We start from the raw sequence: 21,225 nt of genomic DNA, 5'->3' as shown, positions 1-21,225 counted from the left end.
CTGTATCATTAATGGTTTGAGGACACTGGGTTTATAGAGACCTTCGGGAAGGAGATCCATGACAATGGGATGGAGAATAATTCTTTTCTCCCTAACTTAAGCCGGAAGCATAGCCTTCTTGAAAACGTGCCATTTTCAGTCTCTGTAGAATTGAGGGCTTCCCACCGACCCACGTGTGAGAGTGCCAATATCTGAGCCCCTTTCTGGGTCTGACCGGCCCTGGATCCATTCATTGCTCAGTGGCGGCCCCTGCTGTTAAATAGAAAGATAACAGCATATCCAGAGTCCGTGACTTTACCTCTTGGTCTGCAACAAGAATTTGTAGTATGCAGGGGAGGAGTCAGCGGGGACGTAAAATGGGCTGAGGAAATTCTCAGGGAGATCTCCAGTGTCCAGGGCGCCTTGCTAAGGTGCTAATGCAAGAAGCAGCTGCGCCTGAAGACTTTTGTATTTAAAAATCCTACACAAGCTTCCCAGTTGAATCACTTCACTCCAAAGCTTTGCTAGGAACCACAATGCCCTCTGAAAAATGCCACTGCAAACTTTTATTTGGGGAATTTCACAGGTGTTAGATGACAAATATTTTAAAAGCTACTCCATTAATTCTTTAGGTAAGCTTGCAGTACATTTTAATTAGGGGTGGAGGCACACAAGGAGCTGTTTATGTTTGTTTACATGCTGAGTAGGAATCAGAGTACAATTCTCTCATGGGAACCCTGCGGGGCTGCACTCTTGCATGCACACATTTCTGAGTATGAGAGCACGCCTGGCGCACATGTGCTGTATGTACAAAGTGAGGCGCTTACATTGACATTTCTGGACAAAAACTGTATATAAATAGGAGAGAGAAAGCAAACTCACAATCAAATAAAAGTAGGGTGAGGGGGAGAGATGAGATTGCAGTTGATTGTGGGTCTGGCAGCAGATGTTCTACACGAATCCAACTTGCTGCAGCCAGTCTGTTTCCATGGCAACAGAATCAGTAATTATTGAGCCCAGGCACTCCCCCCTCCTTTTTCCCAACAAGGTGGAAGCTGATGAATATGAACTGTCTCCAGCCCATAAGCAGCTCTTTCTTGTTCTTCTAATTCTTTTTTTTTCCCAATTCTTTATAAGAAAGGGTATTGAGGAATACCAAGAGGAGCTATATGTTTATTTATGAAAGAGCACAGGGCGTTAAGATTGAAATGAAGTTATTATTTTTCTCTTGTAATACTATAAGAGAAAAGCTCTTCCTAGAAAAGCCGATGATCTCTGAAGATGCTAAATAAATGAGCAGGAGTTTCCCTGAGATGGAGGCTCCGTTTGATTGGCTGATCTTTCCGCAATTCCTGCCAATCGGAGCACCCCTGGGCTCCAGCTCCATAAACATAAGCAAAGCTACATGCTTATTCTTCTGGACTGGAAGTGTATACCACTCAAAGGTGTGCGGCAGGTCTCCATTCACATGGCTCAACTGGAAACCTATTTCATGAACAAGCTTACTCGGGGACCATCTGGTATTCCAGCCCATTGTCCTACAGGGGGACGACTCTAAGTCATTTGGGGTGACAGCAGCTTAACAGCAGTATTTGTAGCCGTGAAAGATGGACTTATGGGAGCTTGGTGAGTACACCTCAGTCTTACACATCTGTCCGCTGGTATCAACAGCATGAGCTAAAATGTAGCTTTGTCCTATTGTCTGCCAAGAAAACTATGAATTGGAACAAGCACATGGAAAAACAGGCATTCTGGGTTCCTGTGATGTGTGAGCGTCTGTATTTCAAAGGCTGCATGCATTGCTTGTGTGTGATCAGATTTGCAGTTGACTATGTATTATATTTGGATATTGGTTTGTCTCATTAGGATTAGTGTGAGAAGAGGAGTTTTGCTTTATCTCCTGGGGATTGATCCATTTCAAATGAAGATGCTTTCGACATTAAATTAATAAAAGTCAACCCTGTGCATTGCTGGGAAAAGAGAGAAAGGTTCAGGCAACAGAGCAGAGCTGTGAGCTGCTTAATTGTGTTGCTCGTGTTTGCATTGTGAAGAGAGATGTTATTACAATGATCTGGCAAATACTTCTTCAGACCCCAGCTACAGAAGGGAGCATCTCTTCTGCGTGCACTGCTGCTCTTGGCGTGGGGAGTGTGCATCTGAGCTAGAGCATGTCCCTGCCTTTTTCATGAAACCAGTCTCTAAATTGAAATATGTTCTTTGTCTTTTTAAAAATTAATTGCAAAGATGAATTGATGTGCAGTCAGAGAGATTTTAGCTGTCAGAAACCATGCTTCGAAATGACTCTGTTTTGCATCCTTTCAAGCCTCTGGCAACCAGAGAGGGTTTGCAAAGTTATAATCAAGGATTGGCTCTTTGCCAGGGAAGGGATGCTCTGAGCTATTGCTTTGCTCCCTGAGGTTTAATTTTCTGACATTGGTGACCAAATTTTGAATTTCTTTGGGTAGAAGCAGGAAGAATAAGAAAGTAATGCTGTAAACAGGCAATGGAGGGGCAGCAGGGGAAGGAGAAACTCTTTGCCTTTAGGGACCCTTTTAGCTACAAACTTAAAAATATATGTGGCAAGACAGAACTCAAGCATGGAGAAGGATTCCAGGGGAACTCTAATCCTTCCAAATGTGGAGAGAAGAGGAATTGCCTTTAGTGGGGTGCAGAGTGGGGGCTGAACTTGGGGCATCCATCTCTGCCTGAGAACCTCTTTCGAGCATCTCTGCTGATTTTGAGGTTTCATCACTGTCACTTTTTAAAAAATGTGGTTTCTTACCTTATATACCAGAAAGACTGAGAGAACACTGGTGTCTTCTATACAGTCCACTTAGATTCAAATAATAGAGAGAGGAAAAGAGAAAAAAATTGTCACCTGGTTCACAAATCAGTGCATGTGAAATAGTTGTACATGGAAAATCTTATTGACTTGTTCTTTAAGACAATGCCCTTTTGACAGAGGAGAGCATTGTGGGTCTTCATGTGGCTCTAGAATGGAATCTGTCATGTCCTAAAAGGGACCTGTGATGAATGGGTAAAGAAACAAAGAAGCTAGGAAGGTTTTGCCTGTAGAAGACTCAAAGCAGGGCAAGGGCAACTGGGGGTCTGGGAGAGACCTTTTACTCTCAGGGCCGGTACCAAAGTGGGGATGGTGCATTAGGAGGGGACAGAGGTTCCCACCTTTGAGCACTGTACATAGTGGGAAACCTGGTCACTTGACCTGGTCAGTGGCCTGCTTGTTAGCTGAAAGACTCTCTTGACATATGTAGGCTATCCTCTGATCCTGACAGGCTCAAGCTGGTGTGCTAAATTGAGAATTTCACCTGATCAGAGGCAAGTGTGTGCATGTGAACCTTCTCTGCTGCACCTCACTCCTCAGTACACCTTGACACATGCACAGTTTTGAGGAAGTCTGGTTTCTCGTGGCTGTGCATTGACAGGCATCTTATTAGAATGACCCTCCATCCTCTTTTGGTCTCTTTTCTCCCCCATTAGTGTTACTTTACATGGGTGAAGTACTGGCACCTGTTGGCAAGAATGAGAAGAAACAGCCTTTTGTGGAAGCAGTATAAATGTAAAAAAAAATAATAATAAGACTAGTTATTACCCTATTTTTGGATCATAGAAATTGAAGAATTGGAAACCTATGAGACTCACCCCTGGCCCTAGGAAGATATATTTATGCACAATTACATATTACTTTGATGACAGCCCATTTCAGGGTCAAGGAGAATCTGTCCTGGGTGAATAACCAAGAGTTTATTTTACCCTCAAGTTCATTATCTCCTTTTTGCAAGGGGTCTACTGAATACTGCCACAGCCCCATGTCACTCAACTGCTGGTCCAAGCAGTAGCTTCAGTACCTGAGTGGAGTCCTGCGCTTACCCACTGAAGGCTCACTTAATTCTTGATTAAAAAGCCTTGGAAATGACTCTAGAACATGGTGGTTTTCTCCTGAGGTTGAAGGGTTGCTGAAACCAGAGTTGCAGGACTTGAAACAAAAATGTATTTCAGATACCAGAATTAACTGCACCCTTGTGACTGTTCTGTCCACTCCTGAGACAAAATGCTTCTTCCCGGCACTTGTAGGATGTGGGACATATTAGAAAGATAAATGTAAAAATAAAGGAAAATGAATTTCCTTAGATTTTTCAAGTGACATCAGACTTGCCTGATGTAAATCAAAGTGAATATAAATATGTTGAATCCAGCCCCTGCAATTCAACACTGAGAGAGGAAATGGTAGAGTTTTGTAGTTCTCTCAATAAATGGAAAAGCAATCACAAAGGAATAGCTAACCTGCCTTGAGCATTTACTGTGTGCCAGGCACCTTTCAATATATTGTATGTGGATGTAGTCACTCCCTACATCTTTACAACAACCCCAACTGGACTATTTTTATACCTACTTTCTGGAAGAGGAAATTGAGTCACCAAAATATTAAAGAACATGCCTGTGTTTATACAGCTACAAACTGGCAAGTGCTTGTTTTCACACATGTTGATTTCCCTGTTTGCAGCGTACACGGGTGAAATGAGTGTAAGTGGAGAGGGGAAGGTCGTCTTCTTGGCTATCAGTCTGTCTGGTGGAGTTAGCCTGCAGGGAGTTGAATTCATCATTGCAATAATTAAAGTCAAATTAGAAAGGCATTTTGGGGTGGTCAGGTGAATTATTAATACCCTTTAGGATAAGAAATTTGACCTAAGTGAAAACCCATCATCAAAATGCCCCATTCATTTGCCTCCTATATTACTATGTGATGCTCCAGCTCATCTGGCAGAGCATTTATTTGATTGGTATGAACTGAGTTTCCATATGAGACCAGCTCCTCCCAGGCCATCTGTGAGAGGTGGAAGGTCATCCGTTCCATGGCGACCCTTTGCTTGCATTCGCCAGGAAAAATTTACAGTTGCCGTAGCAATGGGTGAGGGGTTGTGAAGGGCCAGGAAACAACCAGGCAGCTGGTTTGGGGGTCTGCATGACCCACCATGGCTGTGGGAATCACCATGGCTACCATGTTTTCTGAAGACCCTGTAAACAGGAATAATGAGCTCAGCTTAGGAAGAGATTCTCCGAGATTGATGGAGCAACTGAACACTCAGGTTAGCCTTGGAAGTCATTGAGTGGCACAGTTCTCAGCTGTTCCCCTCAGAGCAGTTCACTTTGTTACTAGAACCACTCCACTGCTGGTCTTAAAAGTAGATGGCCTCACCCGGACCCTAGTCACCCTCAGCCTGCTTTGAGCCATCCGTAGGCAAGAGTTTCTTAGCTCCTCTATTTCTTTCCCCGCTCTTCACAGCTCACATTTAGTACACATGGCTTCAACCAGAACCTCTCCGTTTCTACATTTTATAAACTGGCATTCCCACTGGAGCCTCCCTAATGAGAAAAGTCAGGGAAGATGTTACCTGCTAGAAGGAAAAAGAAAAACTATTGGTCACTTTGAAATATCTAATTGGACATATAAAGAAATGAAAGACCAGAGCAGATCAGCAAGACCATATGGCTAGACAGAAAAGGAAACTGCAGGTTTTAAAAGCATGAATTATTTGACATGCATGTCTAAAATCATGCTCTTTCTACTGTTACACTAGGTATACATATGTGCAGAAGACAGTTTGAGTAACTGTTCAAAATATAATAGCCTCCAGGTATACAGTATGGCAGATGTCGTTCTAGAATAGCACTGTCCAGTGGAAATACAGTTATAAATGTAACTTCAGTTTTTTTAATAGTCACATTTCAGAAGCTTTTAAAGTCTGTTAATTTTAATAATATATATTATTTAACCCAGCGCATCCAAAATATCACCATATCAACATGTAAGTGCAAAACTATTTATCAAAATATTTACATTCAATTTTTCATGTTGTCTTTGAAATCTGACATTTTGTACTTACAACACAACTCAATTTGTTTATTGAATTTTTGCAGGAAATCTGTATTTAGATTTCATAAAACCTATTGTTCAAAAAAATAGACTCACATACACAGTTTGTTCCAAACATACTTTAAAGTTCCTCAATAACTGAAGTATCAGTTTTAAATGTAAATGAGCTAAAATTAAATAAAATTTAAAACTCAATTGCATCGTCACCCTCTAGGCACGTGTTTCAAGGCTTCCATAGCCACATGTGGTTAATGGTTCTTCTACTAGATGGTGCAGTGCTGGACTTTGAAAGACCTCCCCTTATTCTTCACTATTATGCCATGGCATCGTCATCTCTTCTGCCACCATGAGGCACCTGGGATACCTGCCCTGGTAATAGAAAGAAACAGAGCATTAGTGTTCACAAGCTTGTTTACCTTGGCCGTTTACCATTGCACATAGTAAACTCATCATGGAACTAAATCTTGGTTTCTCCACTATACTGTTTGGCATGGGGGAATTGACAGGTAGGCCATTTCAAGTGGCAGTAAGTCAACATTCACCACCTGTGACATTTTTCAGTCCCCAGATGTCTTGGGCCTGCCACTCACCATGCTTTGGGGCCACCTCCCTCAACTCAGTATGTTCAGGGAACATGGATTTAATTTTAATAAGCTAAGCAAACCATGATTAAGAAGGTAACTACTGGAAACAGACAATTCTTTATGAAGACAAGTATACATTGAGGCTAAAGATGATTTAATTGCTGTCCTCTTATTCAATTCTGCAAGTTTTGTTTGGCTAGAAAATATTGACTGAGTAGTTCTACCAGTTAATTTGGTCTTAAAATCCTTATTTTCAACATCAGATGTTATCCTATTAGCTATTACTCGAAAGTTTTTTTAATGTAAAACCAACCATGAAAATGTAATCAATCTCTTCAATAACTAGATCAAAATTATGCTACAAAGTTTTCTTAGAGGCATCGAGTCCCAACCTCCTCAAGATGTCCTTATATCAGTGATTCAGCCCAATATGCACAGGGAGGGATGAAGTTCACTCTAAGCTTGGGCCCCTGAAACCTTCTGATAATAAAGAGCTCTTTTAGAAATCCACAAAACATTGAAAAAGGAAAAAAAAAACACAGTTCAGTATCATCCCCAGTATCAGAGATACTTGCTAGTACCACTATACCCATTTCTATCATGTTAGACGCAATTCCCAAGGAGAATGTCTTGTGCATTTAAGCACCCAAAAAATATTTGTTGGATTCAATTGTGTGGGTCTTTTGCAACTTCTTTCTTTTTTTTTTTTTTTTTTATTGAAGGGTAGTTGACACACAGTATTACATTACATTAGTTTCAGGTGTACAACACAGTGATTCAACATTTATATACATGATAATTCTAGGTACCAGCTATCACCATACCAAGTTGTTACAATATTTTGACTATATTCCTTATGCTATACATTACATCCCGGTTACTTATTTATTTTACAATTGGAAGTGTGTTTATATATATATATATATATATATTTTTTTTTTTTGTGAGGGCATCTCTCATATTTATTGATCAAATAGTTGTTAACCACAATAAATTTCTGTATGGGGGGTCAATACTCAATGCACAATCATTAATCCACCCCAAGCCTAATTTTCATCAGTCTCCAATCTTCTGATGCATAACGAACAAATTCTTACATGGAGTACAAATTCTTACATAGTGAATAAGTTACATGGTGAACAGTGCAAGGACAGTCATCACAGAAGCTTTCGGTTTTGTTCATGCATTATGAACTATAAACAGTCAGTTCAAATATGCATATTCATTTGATTTTTAAACTTGATTTATATGTGGATATCACATTTCTCTATTATTATTATTTTTAATAAAATGCTGAAGTGGTAGGTAGATACGAGATAAAGGTAGAAAACAGAGTTTAGTGTTGTAAGAGAGCAAATGTAGATGATCAGGTGTGTGCCTGTAGACTATGTGTTAATCCGAGCTAGACGAGGGCAATAAACATCCATGTATGCAGAAGATTTCTCTCAGAACATGAGGGGGGAGGTTCTAAGCCTCACCTCTGCTGCTCCCCATTTTCTCACCAGATGGCCCCCTGCGACTGTGCCTGTCTTAGGTTGTTCCTCCCTTGAGGAATCTTACCCGTCTCTGGCTAACCAGTCATCTTCCGGGCCATATAGGGAAATGTTAAGTTGGTAAGTGAGAGAGAAGCCTTATTGTTTGAAAAGGTTAGCTTTTTACTTCTTTGCATATTTATGCCCTGTGGCTTCTATGCCCAGCATTTGTCTTGAGGTGTCTTTACCACTTGGAAGAATTATGATACTCGGTAAATTCGACATGTGGCACGAGTTCTATTTAAAGGTTGTGATTAGGTAGGAAGAAGAAAAGCTATAGAAGTAGCAGGCAGAAGAAAACCTGGGAAGATTGATTATTTCTTTGACATATCTTCTTGTAGAGTAACTTCAACATGCAACTTCTTTCTTTTTGTGGCATGACAATCAAATTTTCTGAGGCAACACTGGCAGGCCAAGTAGATTAAACTATAGGCAGGTTTGAATCTAAGAGTGAGATGACTTGCTTGATGCATCTGCTGATATTTGACCAAGCCAAGGACTAAAATGCTCAATCATGAGTAGAAAGATGTGTTGTGGAATTTCAGTGAGTGCAGAGACACCAGGAAATAGCTGTACATCACATAAGTAAAATTATCATTACAATAACTGTCTTTGAGTTACCATGGAACTTTAAAGCCCACTAATTTGCTAGTTTATTTCAAATAATCTGTGATATTCTAGAAATCCAGGACTATTAAAGTGTTTGTATAGATGATAGACCAGTAATCTAGAACCTAAGACCTTGGATTGTTGTCCCTAGTTTAGCAACTAAATTTTGTAACCTAACCTTTTTGCTCCTCAGCATCTGCACATGAGTTAAGAAGAGTTAGACTTGGTGACTTCCAAGGTCAAATATATGTCAGAATTCCAACAAGCTATCCTCTAGGGCCTATGTCCCACTGATCATAACAATCATTCCTGTTGCACCCAGGCAGAGCCTCAGAATCCTTCTTAACACAGCACTAAGCCACCACCAAGCAATCAGAATTGACTTACAGCTGAAACTGATTTTTCATCCATATCCTGTGTTGGTCTTCAGCTCTGTGCCCTTTGCAAGACTTTGAAAAGGAACATTCAGGGAATTATCATCAGTATGCAGGTTTCAGGGACAAGGGAACAACAGTTCTTTACTCATCCTCCTGCTCAGCTGTTCCATGGAGGTGTTGCCATCTGACAAGGAGGGCTGCAGCCTGGAACTTCGGGAGCTTACTTTTCTTTTCCTTTGAGCTATAAGTGATGAGAGACCTGTCAAGGAGAGCAGTTCACTGGCATCATTCCCAGACCTAGAAGCATAATGAAATAAAGTTTCATTCTGACTTGGATGGAATCTTATAGCTAAACATTTGAGATAGCATTTGGAGCTGTTCTAAAATCCACTTGCCTGGTTGGAATGAAGCACCCATCAGCTAATGGAACACAGGCCTTCATACTGGTAGCCTAAGTCAGGGTGCCTTGAGGGAAATCGTTTCTAACTAGCACCAGCCAGGCCATAGATCCCAGCAGGTACGATGGAGCACACTCATGTCTAAAATGCCAACAATGTGAAATCTGCATTTCAGAAGATTTATCATATACAAAGAGTGATATCAAAGCAGCAAGTGGTCTGAAAGCCACAAACACTGGTGCTGCTCTCAGACCTAGACTACTTAACATTTTGGTTCAATCTGAGGTTCAGACTCTGAGGGTATGTTGATATGGTCCATTGGCTCTCTTTCACAATAATGGTAGCAGGGCCACACCCTTCCAGCTTTAAAAAGTGGTGGGGATCAAGGGGCAAAAGCCACCATTGTAGATTCCATGAACCAGGCTCAAATGTCTCTGCAGAGTAGACCAAAGAAGTTTGTAAGATCGCCTTATTGGTGATCTCTCTGTCCTCCCTAAAATTTCCTGAGAACTAGGTAAATAACTACTTAACCTCTCTGAACCTTAGTGAAAATGGAAGTGAAGTTGTGTTTCTCACAGGCCTGTTGATGAACGAAAATTAAATTAGAGTGATGTCTGTGTGAGTGATTACCATTACATGTTATGCAAGGAAACAATTGTATGGATATATTCCTGGGTAGATGCCATTTATTTTTCGTTTCTTGCAGAATGTCTGTCTCAGCTCTTTGGCTGTAGGAGGGCACATGCTGTCTGCTCTCAGATCACTCCCCTAAATCCTCAGAGACTACCCCAACCCTGCTACCCCTGGAGGGCCCCCAGAGAGAAGAGAGCACTGCACATAGTTAGAACCAAAAGTGTGGGGTAGAGTCCCAGCTTAGCACTAGTAAGATTTGGATCTTGCCATATTATCTCTCCAATCTTTAATATATTTTTCTCATGGATAAAATATGGAGAATACTCCATCTGATACATAGAGATGTTTAGAGAACAATGATTGACATATTCCATGTGCTTTGTGGATTGTGATGTACAGTCTTAGTATTTTAATTTCGAATCCAGTATCTCCTAACTCAGCCTTGTTTATTGAAGAGGAATAATTGGAAACAGGGTTCTGGACCAGAGTACCAGAAGCTCCAGGATAGTGATGTATACTTTCCTGATTTTAGAAGCCAGTCAAGATTAAATGGTATTGTACTGCTGGGCAGATGCCTTATGGCAGTCAGGAAGGCTGTGACCTGCCATAAATTGGTGGCATTTCCATTTGTAAGTCAAGATGTTCTTGGTCTTTGCAGATGGCCTATAAATCTTCTGGATGGCCAAGCCTCAGCCATCCTGCCCCAACTCACTCTTCTCAAAGGCACAATAAAAGTCTTGGAAAACATGCATATTTTTGTTTCTTCCATAGATAGGTTCCCAGCCACTTCTTGGTGCTTTCTTCCCTGCCTCTGCCCCCTCAGTCATCCACTTCACAACCCTGACTCATGTATTCTGTCAAAACAGGAGAAGGGATAAATTCTTCCTTTGTTATAGTTGGTTATCTATTTACTATAAACCTCACCTTCTAGATCTGAAGAAACCTGAGTTCTAGGATGGCAAATAGATTCCATCAGGTGACAACTTGGGTGACACTGGTATTGGCTGCCAAGGGCTCCCTCTGGGCTCAGTGGGCCCACGGGCAGGGAGGGAATGGTAGGAACATGCAGTTACCTTCTCACAGGTGAAGGACGTGAGGCTCAGAGAAATTACCTGACTTGCTAATATGTCTCTGTTAACAAAGAGCAACATTCACATTCCATGCTCTTTCAGTTGAATTATTCAGCAAACAATATTTGCTGAATGCCTACTGTGTATCCATCTAGGCCTTGGTATTATCTATGAACATCTATGGATTAACCTGCATGCAAGTTTATTTTTCATGTAATTGTCAGCCTCAAAATTGGAACTTCTCAGAATATGAAGGCTACAATAAAAACATTTCCAACAAACCACACAATTACATGTGTGTGTGTGTGTATATATATATATATATATATATATATATACATTAACCAATACTTTGGTGCATTCACTTATGCCCATTTACAAAAAGGAAGAATACCCACTTTCAAAACTTGGGCTTTTGTAAGGGTTCTCTGAAAACAACTTGAAAGTATTGATGAAAACAAATTGGCCAATAACTGCTCTTGCCTTCTGCTATCCTTTTCCTCTGCCTGCATCTTTGTATGGTCTGCTGGCATAGGGTTGAAAATAAACACCAAAGAAAACCCGTAAGAGCAAAACCCCAAGAGCTGTACACACCATTCTAACTTTTCCAAGCAACCTACAAGATGAAACCTAGGGGAACCAAACATTTTTTTTCCACTTTATGTAAGGTTTCTGAATTGTTAGAATGGTCAAGGGAGAAAGAATTTGCATATATGGTGATCGTGAACCATTACAATTCCATGTACCTCGGAAGAGGCATAAGCAGCAATGGATAGTAAAATCTCTTAACCCCAAACCTGAGCAGTATAATAACTATATAATAATCATACCAACTGTATGTGGCGATCTGTCTCTCTCACTCATCCCTGGTATAATTGTCCTTCACAAGCTCATTCCTTGCCACTTGCTCTAAGGCCAGAGCAGTATCAGAAATACTCATGTGGTGGTTATAAGAATTGGGCCCTCTCTGTGTGCTAGGCACTTTACATATGCATAGGTTCTTTTTAATGAAATTTTCCAAACCTGTTCTTTTCATTCTGAGTGTAGCTATTATTTTTAAATTATCACACTCAGTGGTCCATCAGGATATGGGTTTTTTTTCCCAATTTTGTTGAGAAATAATTGACATACATCACTGCATAAGTGTAAGGTGTACAGCATGATGGTTTGATTTACATATATTATGAAATGATTATCACAATAGGTTTAGTTAACATCCATCATCTCATATAGATACAATAAAAAAAGAAAAAAGTCTCCTTGTGAGGCACACTCTTAGGATTTACTTTCTTAACAACTTTCCTGTACATTACAAACCAATGTTAACTATAATCATAATGTTGAACATTACATCCCTAGTGCTTATTTATCATCTGGTTGACAGTTGGTACCTTTTGACCACCTTCCTTCAATTCCTCCTCCCCTCACCCTCTAGCCTCACAAATCTAATATCTTTTTCTATGAATTTGGTGGAGTTTTTGTTTTTGCTTTTTTTTAGATTCCACATATAAGTGAGATCATAGAGTATTTGTCTGACTTATTTCACTTAGCATAATGCCTTTAAAGTCCATCCATGTTGTCACAAATGATAGGATTTCTTCTTTTTTTATGGCTGAATAACATCCCATTGTATATATATACCACAGCTTCTTAGGATACAAGTTTTTATCAGAGTGCATCACCTATACTCAGACGATGGAGGGTGGGAGTCAGGGAGGCCTTAGTACCAATTTTCAGTCTTTATCCTTTTTCCTACTGACAGTTTCAGTGGAGTGTTAAGGGTGATGTTGAAATGCATCAGATCCCTTAGTACAGATCAGGAAACAGATGTAGAGAGTTGGCTTATTATCTACCTAGTAGGTTACAGAGTGAAGTTCAAATCCACGTTCATCCAGTTCTGAAGCGTGTATTCTTTTTACTGTTATCTCATGCCTCCTTTTCAGCCTTACTGCCTGTGTGTTGATTAATAGCTAATGAAGTAGAAAAGTGGTCTTCAATCCAAAGAGCTCATTTCCCTGAGTGAAGACTTGTCAAGGGGAAGGTAGGCATGGATACTTTTAGGGTAATCCATTTCCACATTCTCAATTTCTGCACATACATTAAAATTGACCATCTTGAGATGGCACCTGGGGCCTCCTAATACCCTTCTCTCTTGGCAAAAATAGCCCTCCTCTCACCTCCACCAGACCTTACATTGGTATGTTGTCTGAAATGTACCCTCCTCTGAGAGCCAAAGGGGCATGTGACAGTCCTTTTAAACAGAGAGCTGTAAATGGGTCCCCATTTCATTAAGAGATGCATTCCCAGTGAAATATTTCTCTTGGATTTAATAGTCATCAAAATCTGCATTATATTTCTTCTTATTAGTTTATGCTGCTAATAATTATACTGTTAAACTGAATCATAAAAAGTATTTTTTATGGCTTTCTGTTTACAGAAATGTAGTTAAAATTAGATTTTAGTATATATAGATATAATCTAATATATATAGTATATTAAAACAACATAATATATATATTAGATTCTAGTATATATACAAAATACATATAAAATATTACAAAAATAAATATTATAAAATATCAAAAATAAGATATTTTACATGTGTGTATATATATCCACTGTGGTTAGTATAGAAACTATGTGTGTTTTTGTTTCAGAGAATAGTGTGATTAATAGTTGACTTTTAAGCATTAAATTCTATTACAATGAAATTCTGTGTGAGTACTATTCAAAATAGAAGGGGAAAAATGGGAAGCACAATGGGAATTGGAGGCACAATGGGAATTGGAGGTCCAATTCCCATTGTGCTTGGAGGCCCAGGTCAGAGGTTGGCCAACAGTGACCTGTGGGCCAAATCCATTCTGCTGTCCATTCTTAAATGTTAGTGGAACACAGCCACCCATTCTTCTCCGTATTGTCTGTCTGCTGTCATGCTACACTGGCATTGCTGAGTAGCTGTGACAGAGACTACTTGGAAAGCTTAAAATAGCATTTGACCTTTCACATAAAAAGTTTGCTGACTGCTATTAGAGGAAGAAAATCATGATGTACAATTTCCAACTATTAAAGAAGAGCTTATTTATGTATTTCTTAATGAGTAATCATGGCTGTCAGATCACTATTGTATGTATACCCTAGGGCATGTTTCAAAGAGTGATGTAACACTTTTATTTTTTTTAATATCAATATTTTAATATACTAAAAATTATGTTCTTTGCAACTATTTCAACTTTATTGAAAAAATTTAACATCGACTAAAAATAGATTTTAAAAAATAGAGTTGAGAGACCACTGTCTTAGAAAACAAGATCAGGGAGGTGGCTTCCCATGGCTAAAGTCCATCCTAGGACGATGGGGGCTTGTTTCTTTCTCTTGGAGCAAATTAAGTCCCATGTGAGTCCCTCTGCGCTCACTGAAGCTGTTCTCCTACAGCCTGGAGGGGTAGCTGATGGAAGTGTGGGACTCTTAACAGGACACGGTCAGGGAGTGGCCTTCTCAATGGCTGGGCTCAGTCTTACAAATCAGATAAATCCTTCATGAGTCCCTGTGTTGGCCCTACTGTCAACCAGCTAGGAGGAAGGAAGAACGTGAGTGCCCTTCTGGGAGGTGGAGGGCTGGGCCTTTGAGGATGCACCTGCAGGAATGATGGGAGTCTGCACCGTGCTCCAGCTGCACTCACTTTGGGTTAATTTGCTCCAGGAGAAAGAAACAAGCTCCCAAGTGGATTTTTAAATCTGCTTAGTAACCTTGGTACATTTTATGGATTGAATTGTGTCCTTCACCCCCAAAAAATATGCTGGTCTTAACCATCAGCACTCAGAATGTGACTTTATTTGGAGGCAGGGTCTTTACAGAGGTAATTGAGTTAAAATGAGGTCATTAGAATGAGCCCTAATCCAGTATGACTGGAGTCCCTATAAAAAGGAGAAATTAGAGCCCAAGAGATAGACATGCTTTGAGGGAAGACAGTGTGAAAAGACACAGGCAGAAGGCAGCCGTCTACAAGCTAAGGAGAGAGACCTGGAACGGATCTCCCCTCACAGCCTTCAGGAGGAGCCACGCCTGTTGACACCTTGACTGCAGACTTCTGACCTCCAACACTAGGAGGCAATACGTTTCTGTGGCCATACCAGTCTGTGGTACCACAGCCCTAGCAAATTAATGCAGTGCATTCAAAAACATAGTCTCCTTTAATGGATTTCCCAAAGCCCAGGGATTTTTACATTTACTGCAGCTATGTTTTGAAATCAGTGCAGAACACAAATTGTATCAGCCTGCATCCAAAGACAGAAGATTGGAACCAGGGAGGCACTGCTCCTGGCCCCTAGTCTCCTTCCCTCTCCTTGGAGAAGTTTATCAGAGGAGTTAAGATCGACAACTCTGGAGCCTGAGCTCTTGGGTTTAAATCCCACTAGCTAGTGCTTCAGGACCCAGAGGCCTTACTTGTTAAATAGAAGAATAATAGCACCTGCCTTGTTAGGTTCTTGTGAGGACCCACTAAGTTAATAATGTATGGAACTCTTAGTGCTTAGCACATAGTAAGTGCTAAGTAAAGAAATGTTCATTGTATCATTGGGGAACCAAAAACAACAACCTAAGACCACCCCCAAGGCCCATAAATCACCTAGCAAGTACTTCCCTGGAATTCTGGAATTTTTATTTGTGACATTACCATATAAATGTTTGAAGGTTGTTTTTTTTTAAATCTCTGCTTGTGTTCTCTCTTGATTTATCCTGCCTTATTCTTAGAATGCCTAATATTTGAGAATAGCTAGCATGCCTTATTAATCCTTTAAAAAAATGTATCTGCTCCAGCACCAGTTGACAGATTTCATCAGTCACTCAAGATTATGGATTAACTCAGTGATCTTTTTACCCTTTGAGCTAATTAGCCTTTGGACAAATATAGTTAGTCACAGAGGCCCAGCACAGCTGACCAAATACATTTCAAAGAGTAAATTCAATGGATAAATAATGTCAAGCTTAGACCTCTCAGTAATAATGCTTTTCTGAGTTACTGGAAATCTCGATGATCTTTCCTTCCCAACTAGAGTTGAAAGGGAGATGTTTACAACCCTTCAAAGCAAAAGGGAAAATGTGACTAATCAAACCAACTGTCTCCTCCTATCCTAACTACTCTTTCCTACATTTAAAATGATTTCTTCTCTTATGTTCTCAAATAACTGGCCCAATTTAACTTCACATGACATAAGCATATCCTTTGGGACCCTTGTTTAACAGACAAGGGAGTCTTCCCTAGATCCCCAGATGAAATATAATTTTTCTCTATTTAGTTTAATTACCACTACCTGCCAGGACTTTCTCACACCTCCATAAAGCACCTTACACAGTTCATGCTGACCTTGGTGCTAAGAACTGTTAAATACTTGTAGGTACTTTTCATATCCTCTCAGACAGCACTGGTGAAACTCAGTATTTCTAGACCTTTCATTATTTGCTAAAGGAGACCTCTTGAGGCAGTCCCTTTCAAGCCCCCTTCAGTTGAAGTTATTCTCACATGGTAATATCATAGACAAACCTCCCTAGCAAGACCTCGGTAGTTGCAGAGAGAGCCTCTCCCTGGGACGGAGCCACCCCTTTGGGTGTGGCAGCTGGAATGGTGAGCCCTTCCTGGTGTCCAGCTCTATTAGGCAGGCTCCTGGTCTCTCCCCTGATGTCTCCTCGCATGGATCACACTGTGTATCCGTGATCTGCTGAGTGAGCACTCTTTCTTCCTAATCACACAGGGCAGAGGGCTGGAGGAGAAGAGATTTCAGGGTAAATGACCAGCTCTGACATTGCACAGCCACATCCCTAAACCACTTGGGTTGGGGTTTTGTTCTTGCATTTGGGAAAACAGAAAACAAGAAAGAGTTTGACTCTTATTTCAGGAGAGTAGAAGAAGTACAGTCATTTTGCTTTGTCATCAATATTCACTAACACAACAAAATATTTAGCAAGTGACTACTAAGTGCCCAGTCCTGTGCTTTGGTAGATGGGAGGAATCCAGAGAGAGTACCATCTAGGCTTTGCTCCCAGTCATCTTAGAAAACAGTGGAAAGCTTACAAGACAGTAAACCATATTGAACAGTATTATCTAGTTAATATCAGAATTGTAAGCTTTGAGTGGACTAAGTCCTAGGCCACTGTTCCGTAACTAGTACTTTTGGAAGAGTAGCCCCTGGTGAAGAGCCCTGCACCCCACACTTGTGTGGGCCTTCCCAAACCCCATCATCATGTCTGATGTCCAAGTAGTATCTGTCAAAACGAATCATGACAATTTGAGCTTATTATGCAGAATGAACTGTATATATATTTGACAAGGAAATAGGACCAAGAAATATATTTCTTGGCAAAAAAGGTAGTAGGGCAAAGGACAAAGTGGACAAAAAATGTAATAGGACAACATACAGCCTAAAATTCCTGTGTGTGTGTGTGTATATTGGGTGTATGAATGTATTTGTGAATAATTACATATACGAAGGAAAAGTCTGGAAAATGAATAAGACAATGTGAAGAATGAGTAACACTGGAGAATAAGACTGGAAATCTCAGACAGTGGCATTTATTTTTAATATGCTATTTATCTGTACACATTTTTACTGTAAGTATGTGTTCATTTTTTAAAATTTAATTTAATCATCAAAATGAAATCTTGAAAAATATGTACCTTGATAAAGTAATAATAAAAATCAAAACCCCTTACTCAATATAGGAGAGCATGTTTACTTTCTAATTACTAGAGAACATAACTAAGGGTTTGTTTGGGAAATAAAGTGGTGATTCTCATCCTTTGATGCACATTATAATCATCCTTCGGAACACAAGATACTGATTCTTTTAAAAATTGAGAGACCCTGCCCCAGGATCACTCTAACTTTATAAACCAGAATTGAAAGTGATATTTGATTAACTGTGCTTAACGACAACATACACACACCCCATCACCACCACTAACACATTCCCCAGGTGATTCCAATGTACACTAAGTTAAAACGTAGAACTAGAGAGGAAATGAAAGATGACAAAACCTGCCTGCTGTGGCATAAACATCCTACGTTAAACTTCGTGTGAAAAGATAAAAATCTTAAACTGGATTGAAAAATAATATACAGTAATGTTGTACTCACAAACAAGCACCTACCTAAATGATAAGAAAATAAAGGAAAAATATAGCACACAAATGGGAAAAGAAAAGAATAGAAAAGGCAGTATGGGCATGAAAGGAGAGATTAAGCCAAAAAGCTTCAAGTGGGACAAAGAATCATTTCAGAGATAAAACAATCAAATTAAAATAAAAATAGAACAGTCATGAATCTTTATCCACAACATATCAATATCATCAAAAGAAAATGAAAAAGCTAGAAATACAAGAAGAAATGAGCAAAAATATAGCTGTAATAAAACATCTTTGCATTATTACTATATTATGTGTCAAATTCACAGAATATTTTAATAATATAACTAAAAAGCATCAGCCAATAGGCTTACATTGAATTGGCACCTTACATTGCATGTATGCTGCCTTTTCAAGTATCCATGCAACTGTTTAAAAAATGTGTCACATGATCAAAGTCTTTAATAAATTCTGAAAGTAGCAGGCTTCTAAATCACTATTGCATCAAATTGGGCATTGAAACTACTATTATAAGCTATTCAGAATAGATGGCAGTGAAAACATAGCATGCCAAAACATTACAAGGTACAGCCAAAGCTGTTCTCATTTTGTGTACTTATAGCCCTACAAATCATGTTTTACAAAAAATGAAAATAAAGGAACTGAAGATTTAGCTCAAGTTAGAAAATAACAAAAGAATCAAAAATATGCAATAAAAAATAAACCAGAAAATAGAGAAATAATAGAATCAATAAGTGAATCCAAGAATCACTTCTATTAAATAACTAATAACCATCGAAAATTTTAATCAAAGAAAATATAGAGGAAATATAAATAACAAATTTATAATTGAGAATGATATGAAAACAGGCATGGAGGTGACTGAAACATTATTAATGAATTTGATGGGTGGCAGTTGCTAATATACTGGCTAATACTCATCCCCCCACCTCCACACACACACAACAAAATAATTATAATCCAATTGTGACTATATTTGAGACAAATTGTATAAATTGTTAGCAAAGCAAATTCTCTTAGTTGTTTGAGATATATGTTTGTACAGTCTTCCTGAGAATAGTAATATGTATCAAGAACTTAAAAACTTCTATGATCCTTGACCCTCTCATTCCAAATCGAGCAGTTTATCATAAGGAAATCAGAATTATGGAAAAATATGCATTGATAGGAGTTGGGATTAGGAAGACTAATGTAATGGGAGCATGATGATGATGTTTGTGGGGGGAAAATGAAAAAATAAAATGATTTAATCTAGATAAAACATGTAATTCTGAACCGAAATAATTCTGGAAAACTGCACTATAATGTTAACACTCATTATTTGAGTGTAGGGATTACAAGTGATCTTATGTTCTTCCATGTATTCTTGTGTATCTTCCAAATATTCTTTGATGAGATTGCAATCTTTCATAGACAATAAAATCACTAAAATAAAGGGAGACATTTTAATATAAAATAATATGAAAATATTTAACAGGGATAACACATATGAAAAACAAGTGTGCATAGTATATAAAGACTGAGGATGCCACAAAACCATAATATTCACTGGGTAATTTGTACAACTGACCCTTAAACAATGCAGGGATTAGAGATATTGACACCCCTGCACAGTTGAAAATCCCAGTATAACTTTTGACTCCTCAAAAACTTAACTACTGATAGCCTACTACTGACAAGTCTTACCAGTAACAGAAACAATTGATTAAAACATATTTTCTATGTCATATGTATCATATACTGTACTATTACAGTAAAATAAGATAGAAAAAAGAAAATTTTTTTCAAATTCTCACAAATCTCCAAGAAATTTCCAATGTATTTATTGAAAAAAGTCTGTGTATAAGTGGGCCTGAGCAGTTCAACCCCCCTACCCCCATGTTGCTCAAGGGCCAGCTGTGTACATTCCATGTTCTTGGGATACATATAAGAGGTGGAGGGAAAAGGTGCCAGTAAGGACATGCTCTTTCTCCAAAACCTGAGGTCTTTGGTGTTCCCAATGCTTCCATCATGGGTCTTTTATCATTAATCCCTGGGAAGCCAACTGTTCCTTTCCGGGTACTTGCATCTCTACAGAAAACACCTTATCCACCCAGAGACACTGGCTTCTTTCCCTCCTTCGGTCTCTCTCTCCTTTCTTTCAATGTGTCTGAGCTTCTGGAAGTGGTCAGCACCCTCCCTTTACCAGAAGCACAAAGTTTGGCCAACACTCCCCCTAGTGTCCATTTACGAATCTCCTAAAAATAAGTTCCCAAGAGCCAGGGCTGAAAACATGCAGCCTATGTTCATTGAGGCACTTGTTAATGAGACGTATTGCTGGGCTCCTCCTCAGGAGTGTGGCTCAGAAATATGTATTTCTTTTTTAACAAGCAGCCCTAGTGATTAAAATCTTCAAGTGTGGGATCTGTTGATCTAGATTATATATTTCTGAATATAGTAGAAAAGAGAGGCAAGGTGAGAAGAAATTCTTGGAAACTAACTTAGCACTAGTTTCCAAAAGGAATAGAGGTCAGATGTTTTTATATTATTTCCTGCAAGGAACACTTCTTAGAACATAGCTATTATTTTTATTCCATTTGCTACCTGCAGATATATATGACTATAAATTATAAACGAGTGAATGAGTAAAACCTGGGCGTTTTTGCTTTATTATTCTCCATTCATATTTCTAAACGTCCTCCGTACCTTAGATTTTCCCCAGTTTCTAGACAGCCAGTCCATCTGGAACAGCCTGCTGATTTAACCAACACAGTGCTTATCATGTTTTCCAGGTGGTCAGTGGGTCTCTTAAATAAAACTGGCCCTTGTTTTAACTGGTGTTTCTATTCTGGTCCCTTTTGTAGAATAATTTGCTTCATGGCCAGAGTTTCCATTCATTATTTCTCTGTAGTCTTCGGTAATCCCTTTTCACCACTTCTTTGTTCAAAACTATCAACTGGCACATTAATTCAATTCATTGATGTTAATCGTACATGCAGGGAAGAGGCGACTGTTCTTATTAATATCAACACC

General features: G+C 39.2%; 1 protein-coding gene across 9 annotated transcripts in view; it reads left to right on the top strand.

Moving 5' to 3' along the window:
• Positions 1-21,225, top strand: part of ELMO1 (engulfment and cell motility 1) — a 507,053-nt gene that overhangs the window by 372,967 nt on the left and 112,861 nt on the right. The window contains exon 1 of one of the 9 annotated variants that reach the window (XM_036897346.2): positions 1,273-1,605. The exons of the other annotated variants lie outside the window; for them this stretch is intronic. The gene's annotated coding sequence lies outside the window, so the exon portion shown is untranslated. Of the gene's footprint in view, positions 1-1,272; positions 1,606-21,225 lie in introns of those variants that run through there. 9 annotated transcript variants of the gene reach the window in all.

Source organism: Manis pentadactyla, chromosome 7 (assembly GCF_030020395.1).
Source record: "Manis pentadactyla isolate mManPen7 chromosome 7, mManPen7.hap1, whole genome shotgun sequence".
In the NCBI taxonomy this organism is placed as follows: domain Eukaryota; kingdom Metazoa; phylum Chordata; class Mammalia; order Pholidota; family Manidae; genus Manis; species Manis pentadactyla.
The sequence above is the reverse complement of the archived record's forward strand: the minus strand, read 5'-3'. Positions and strand labels throughout refer to the sequence as shown.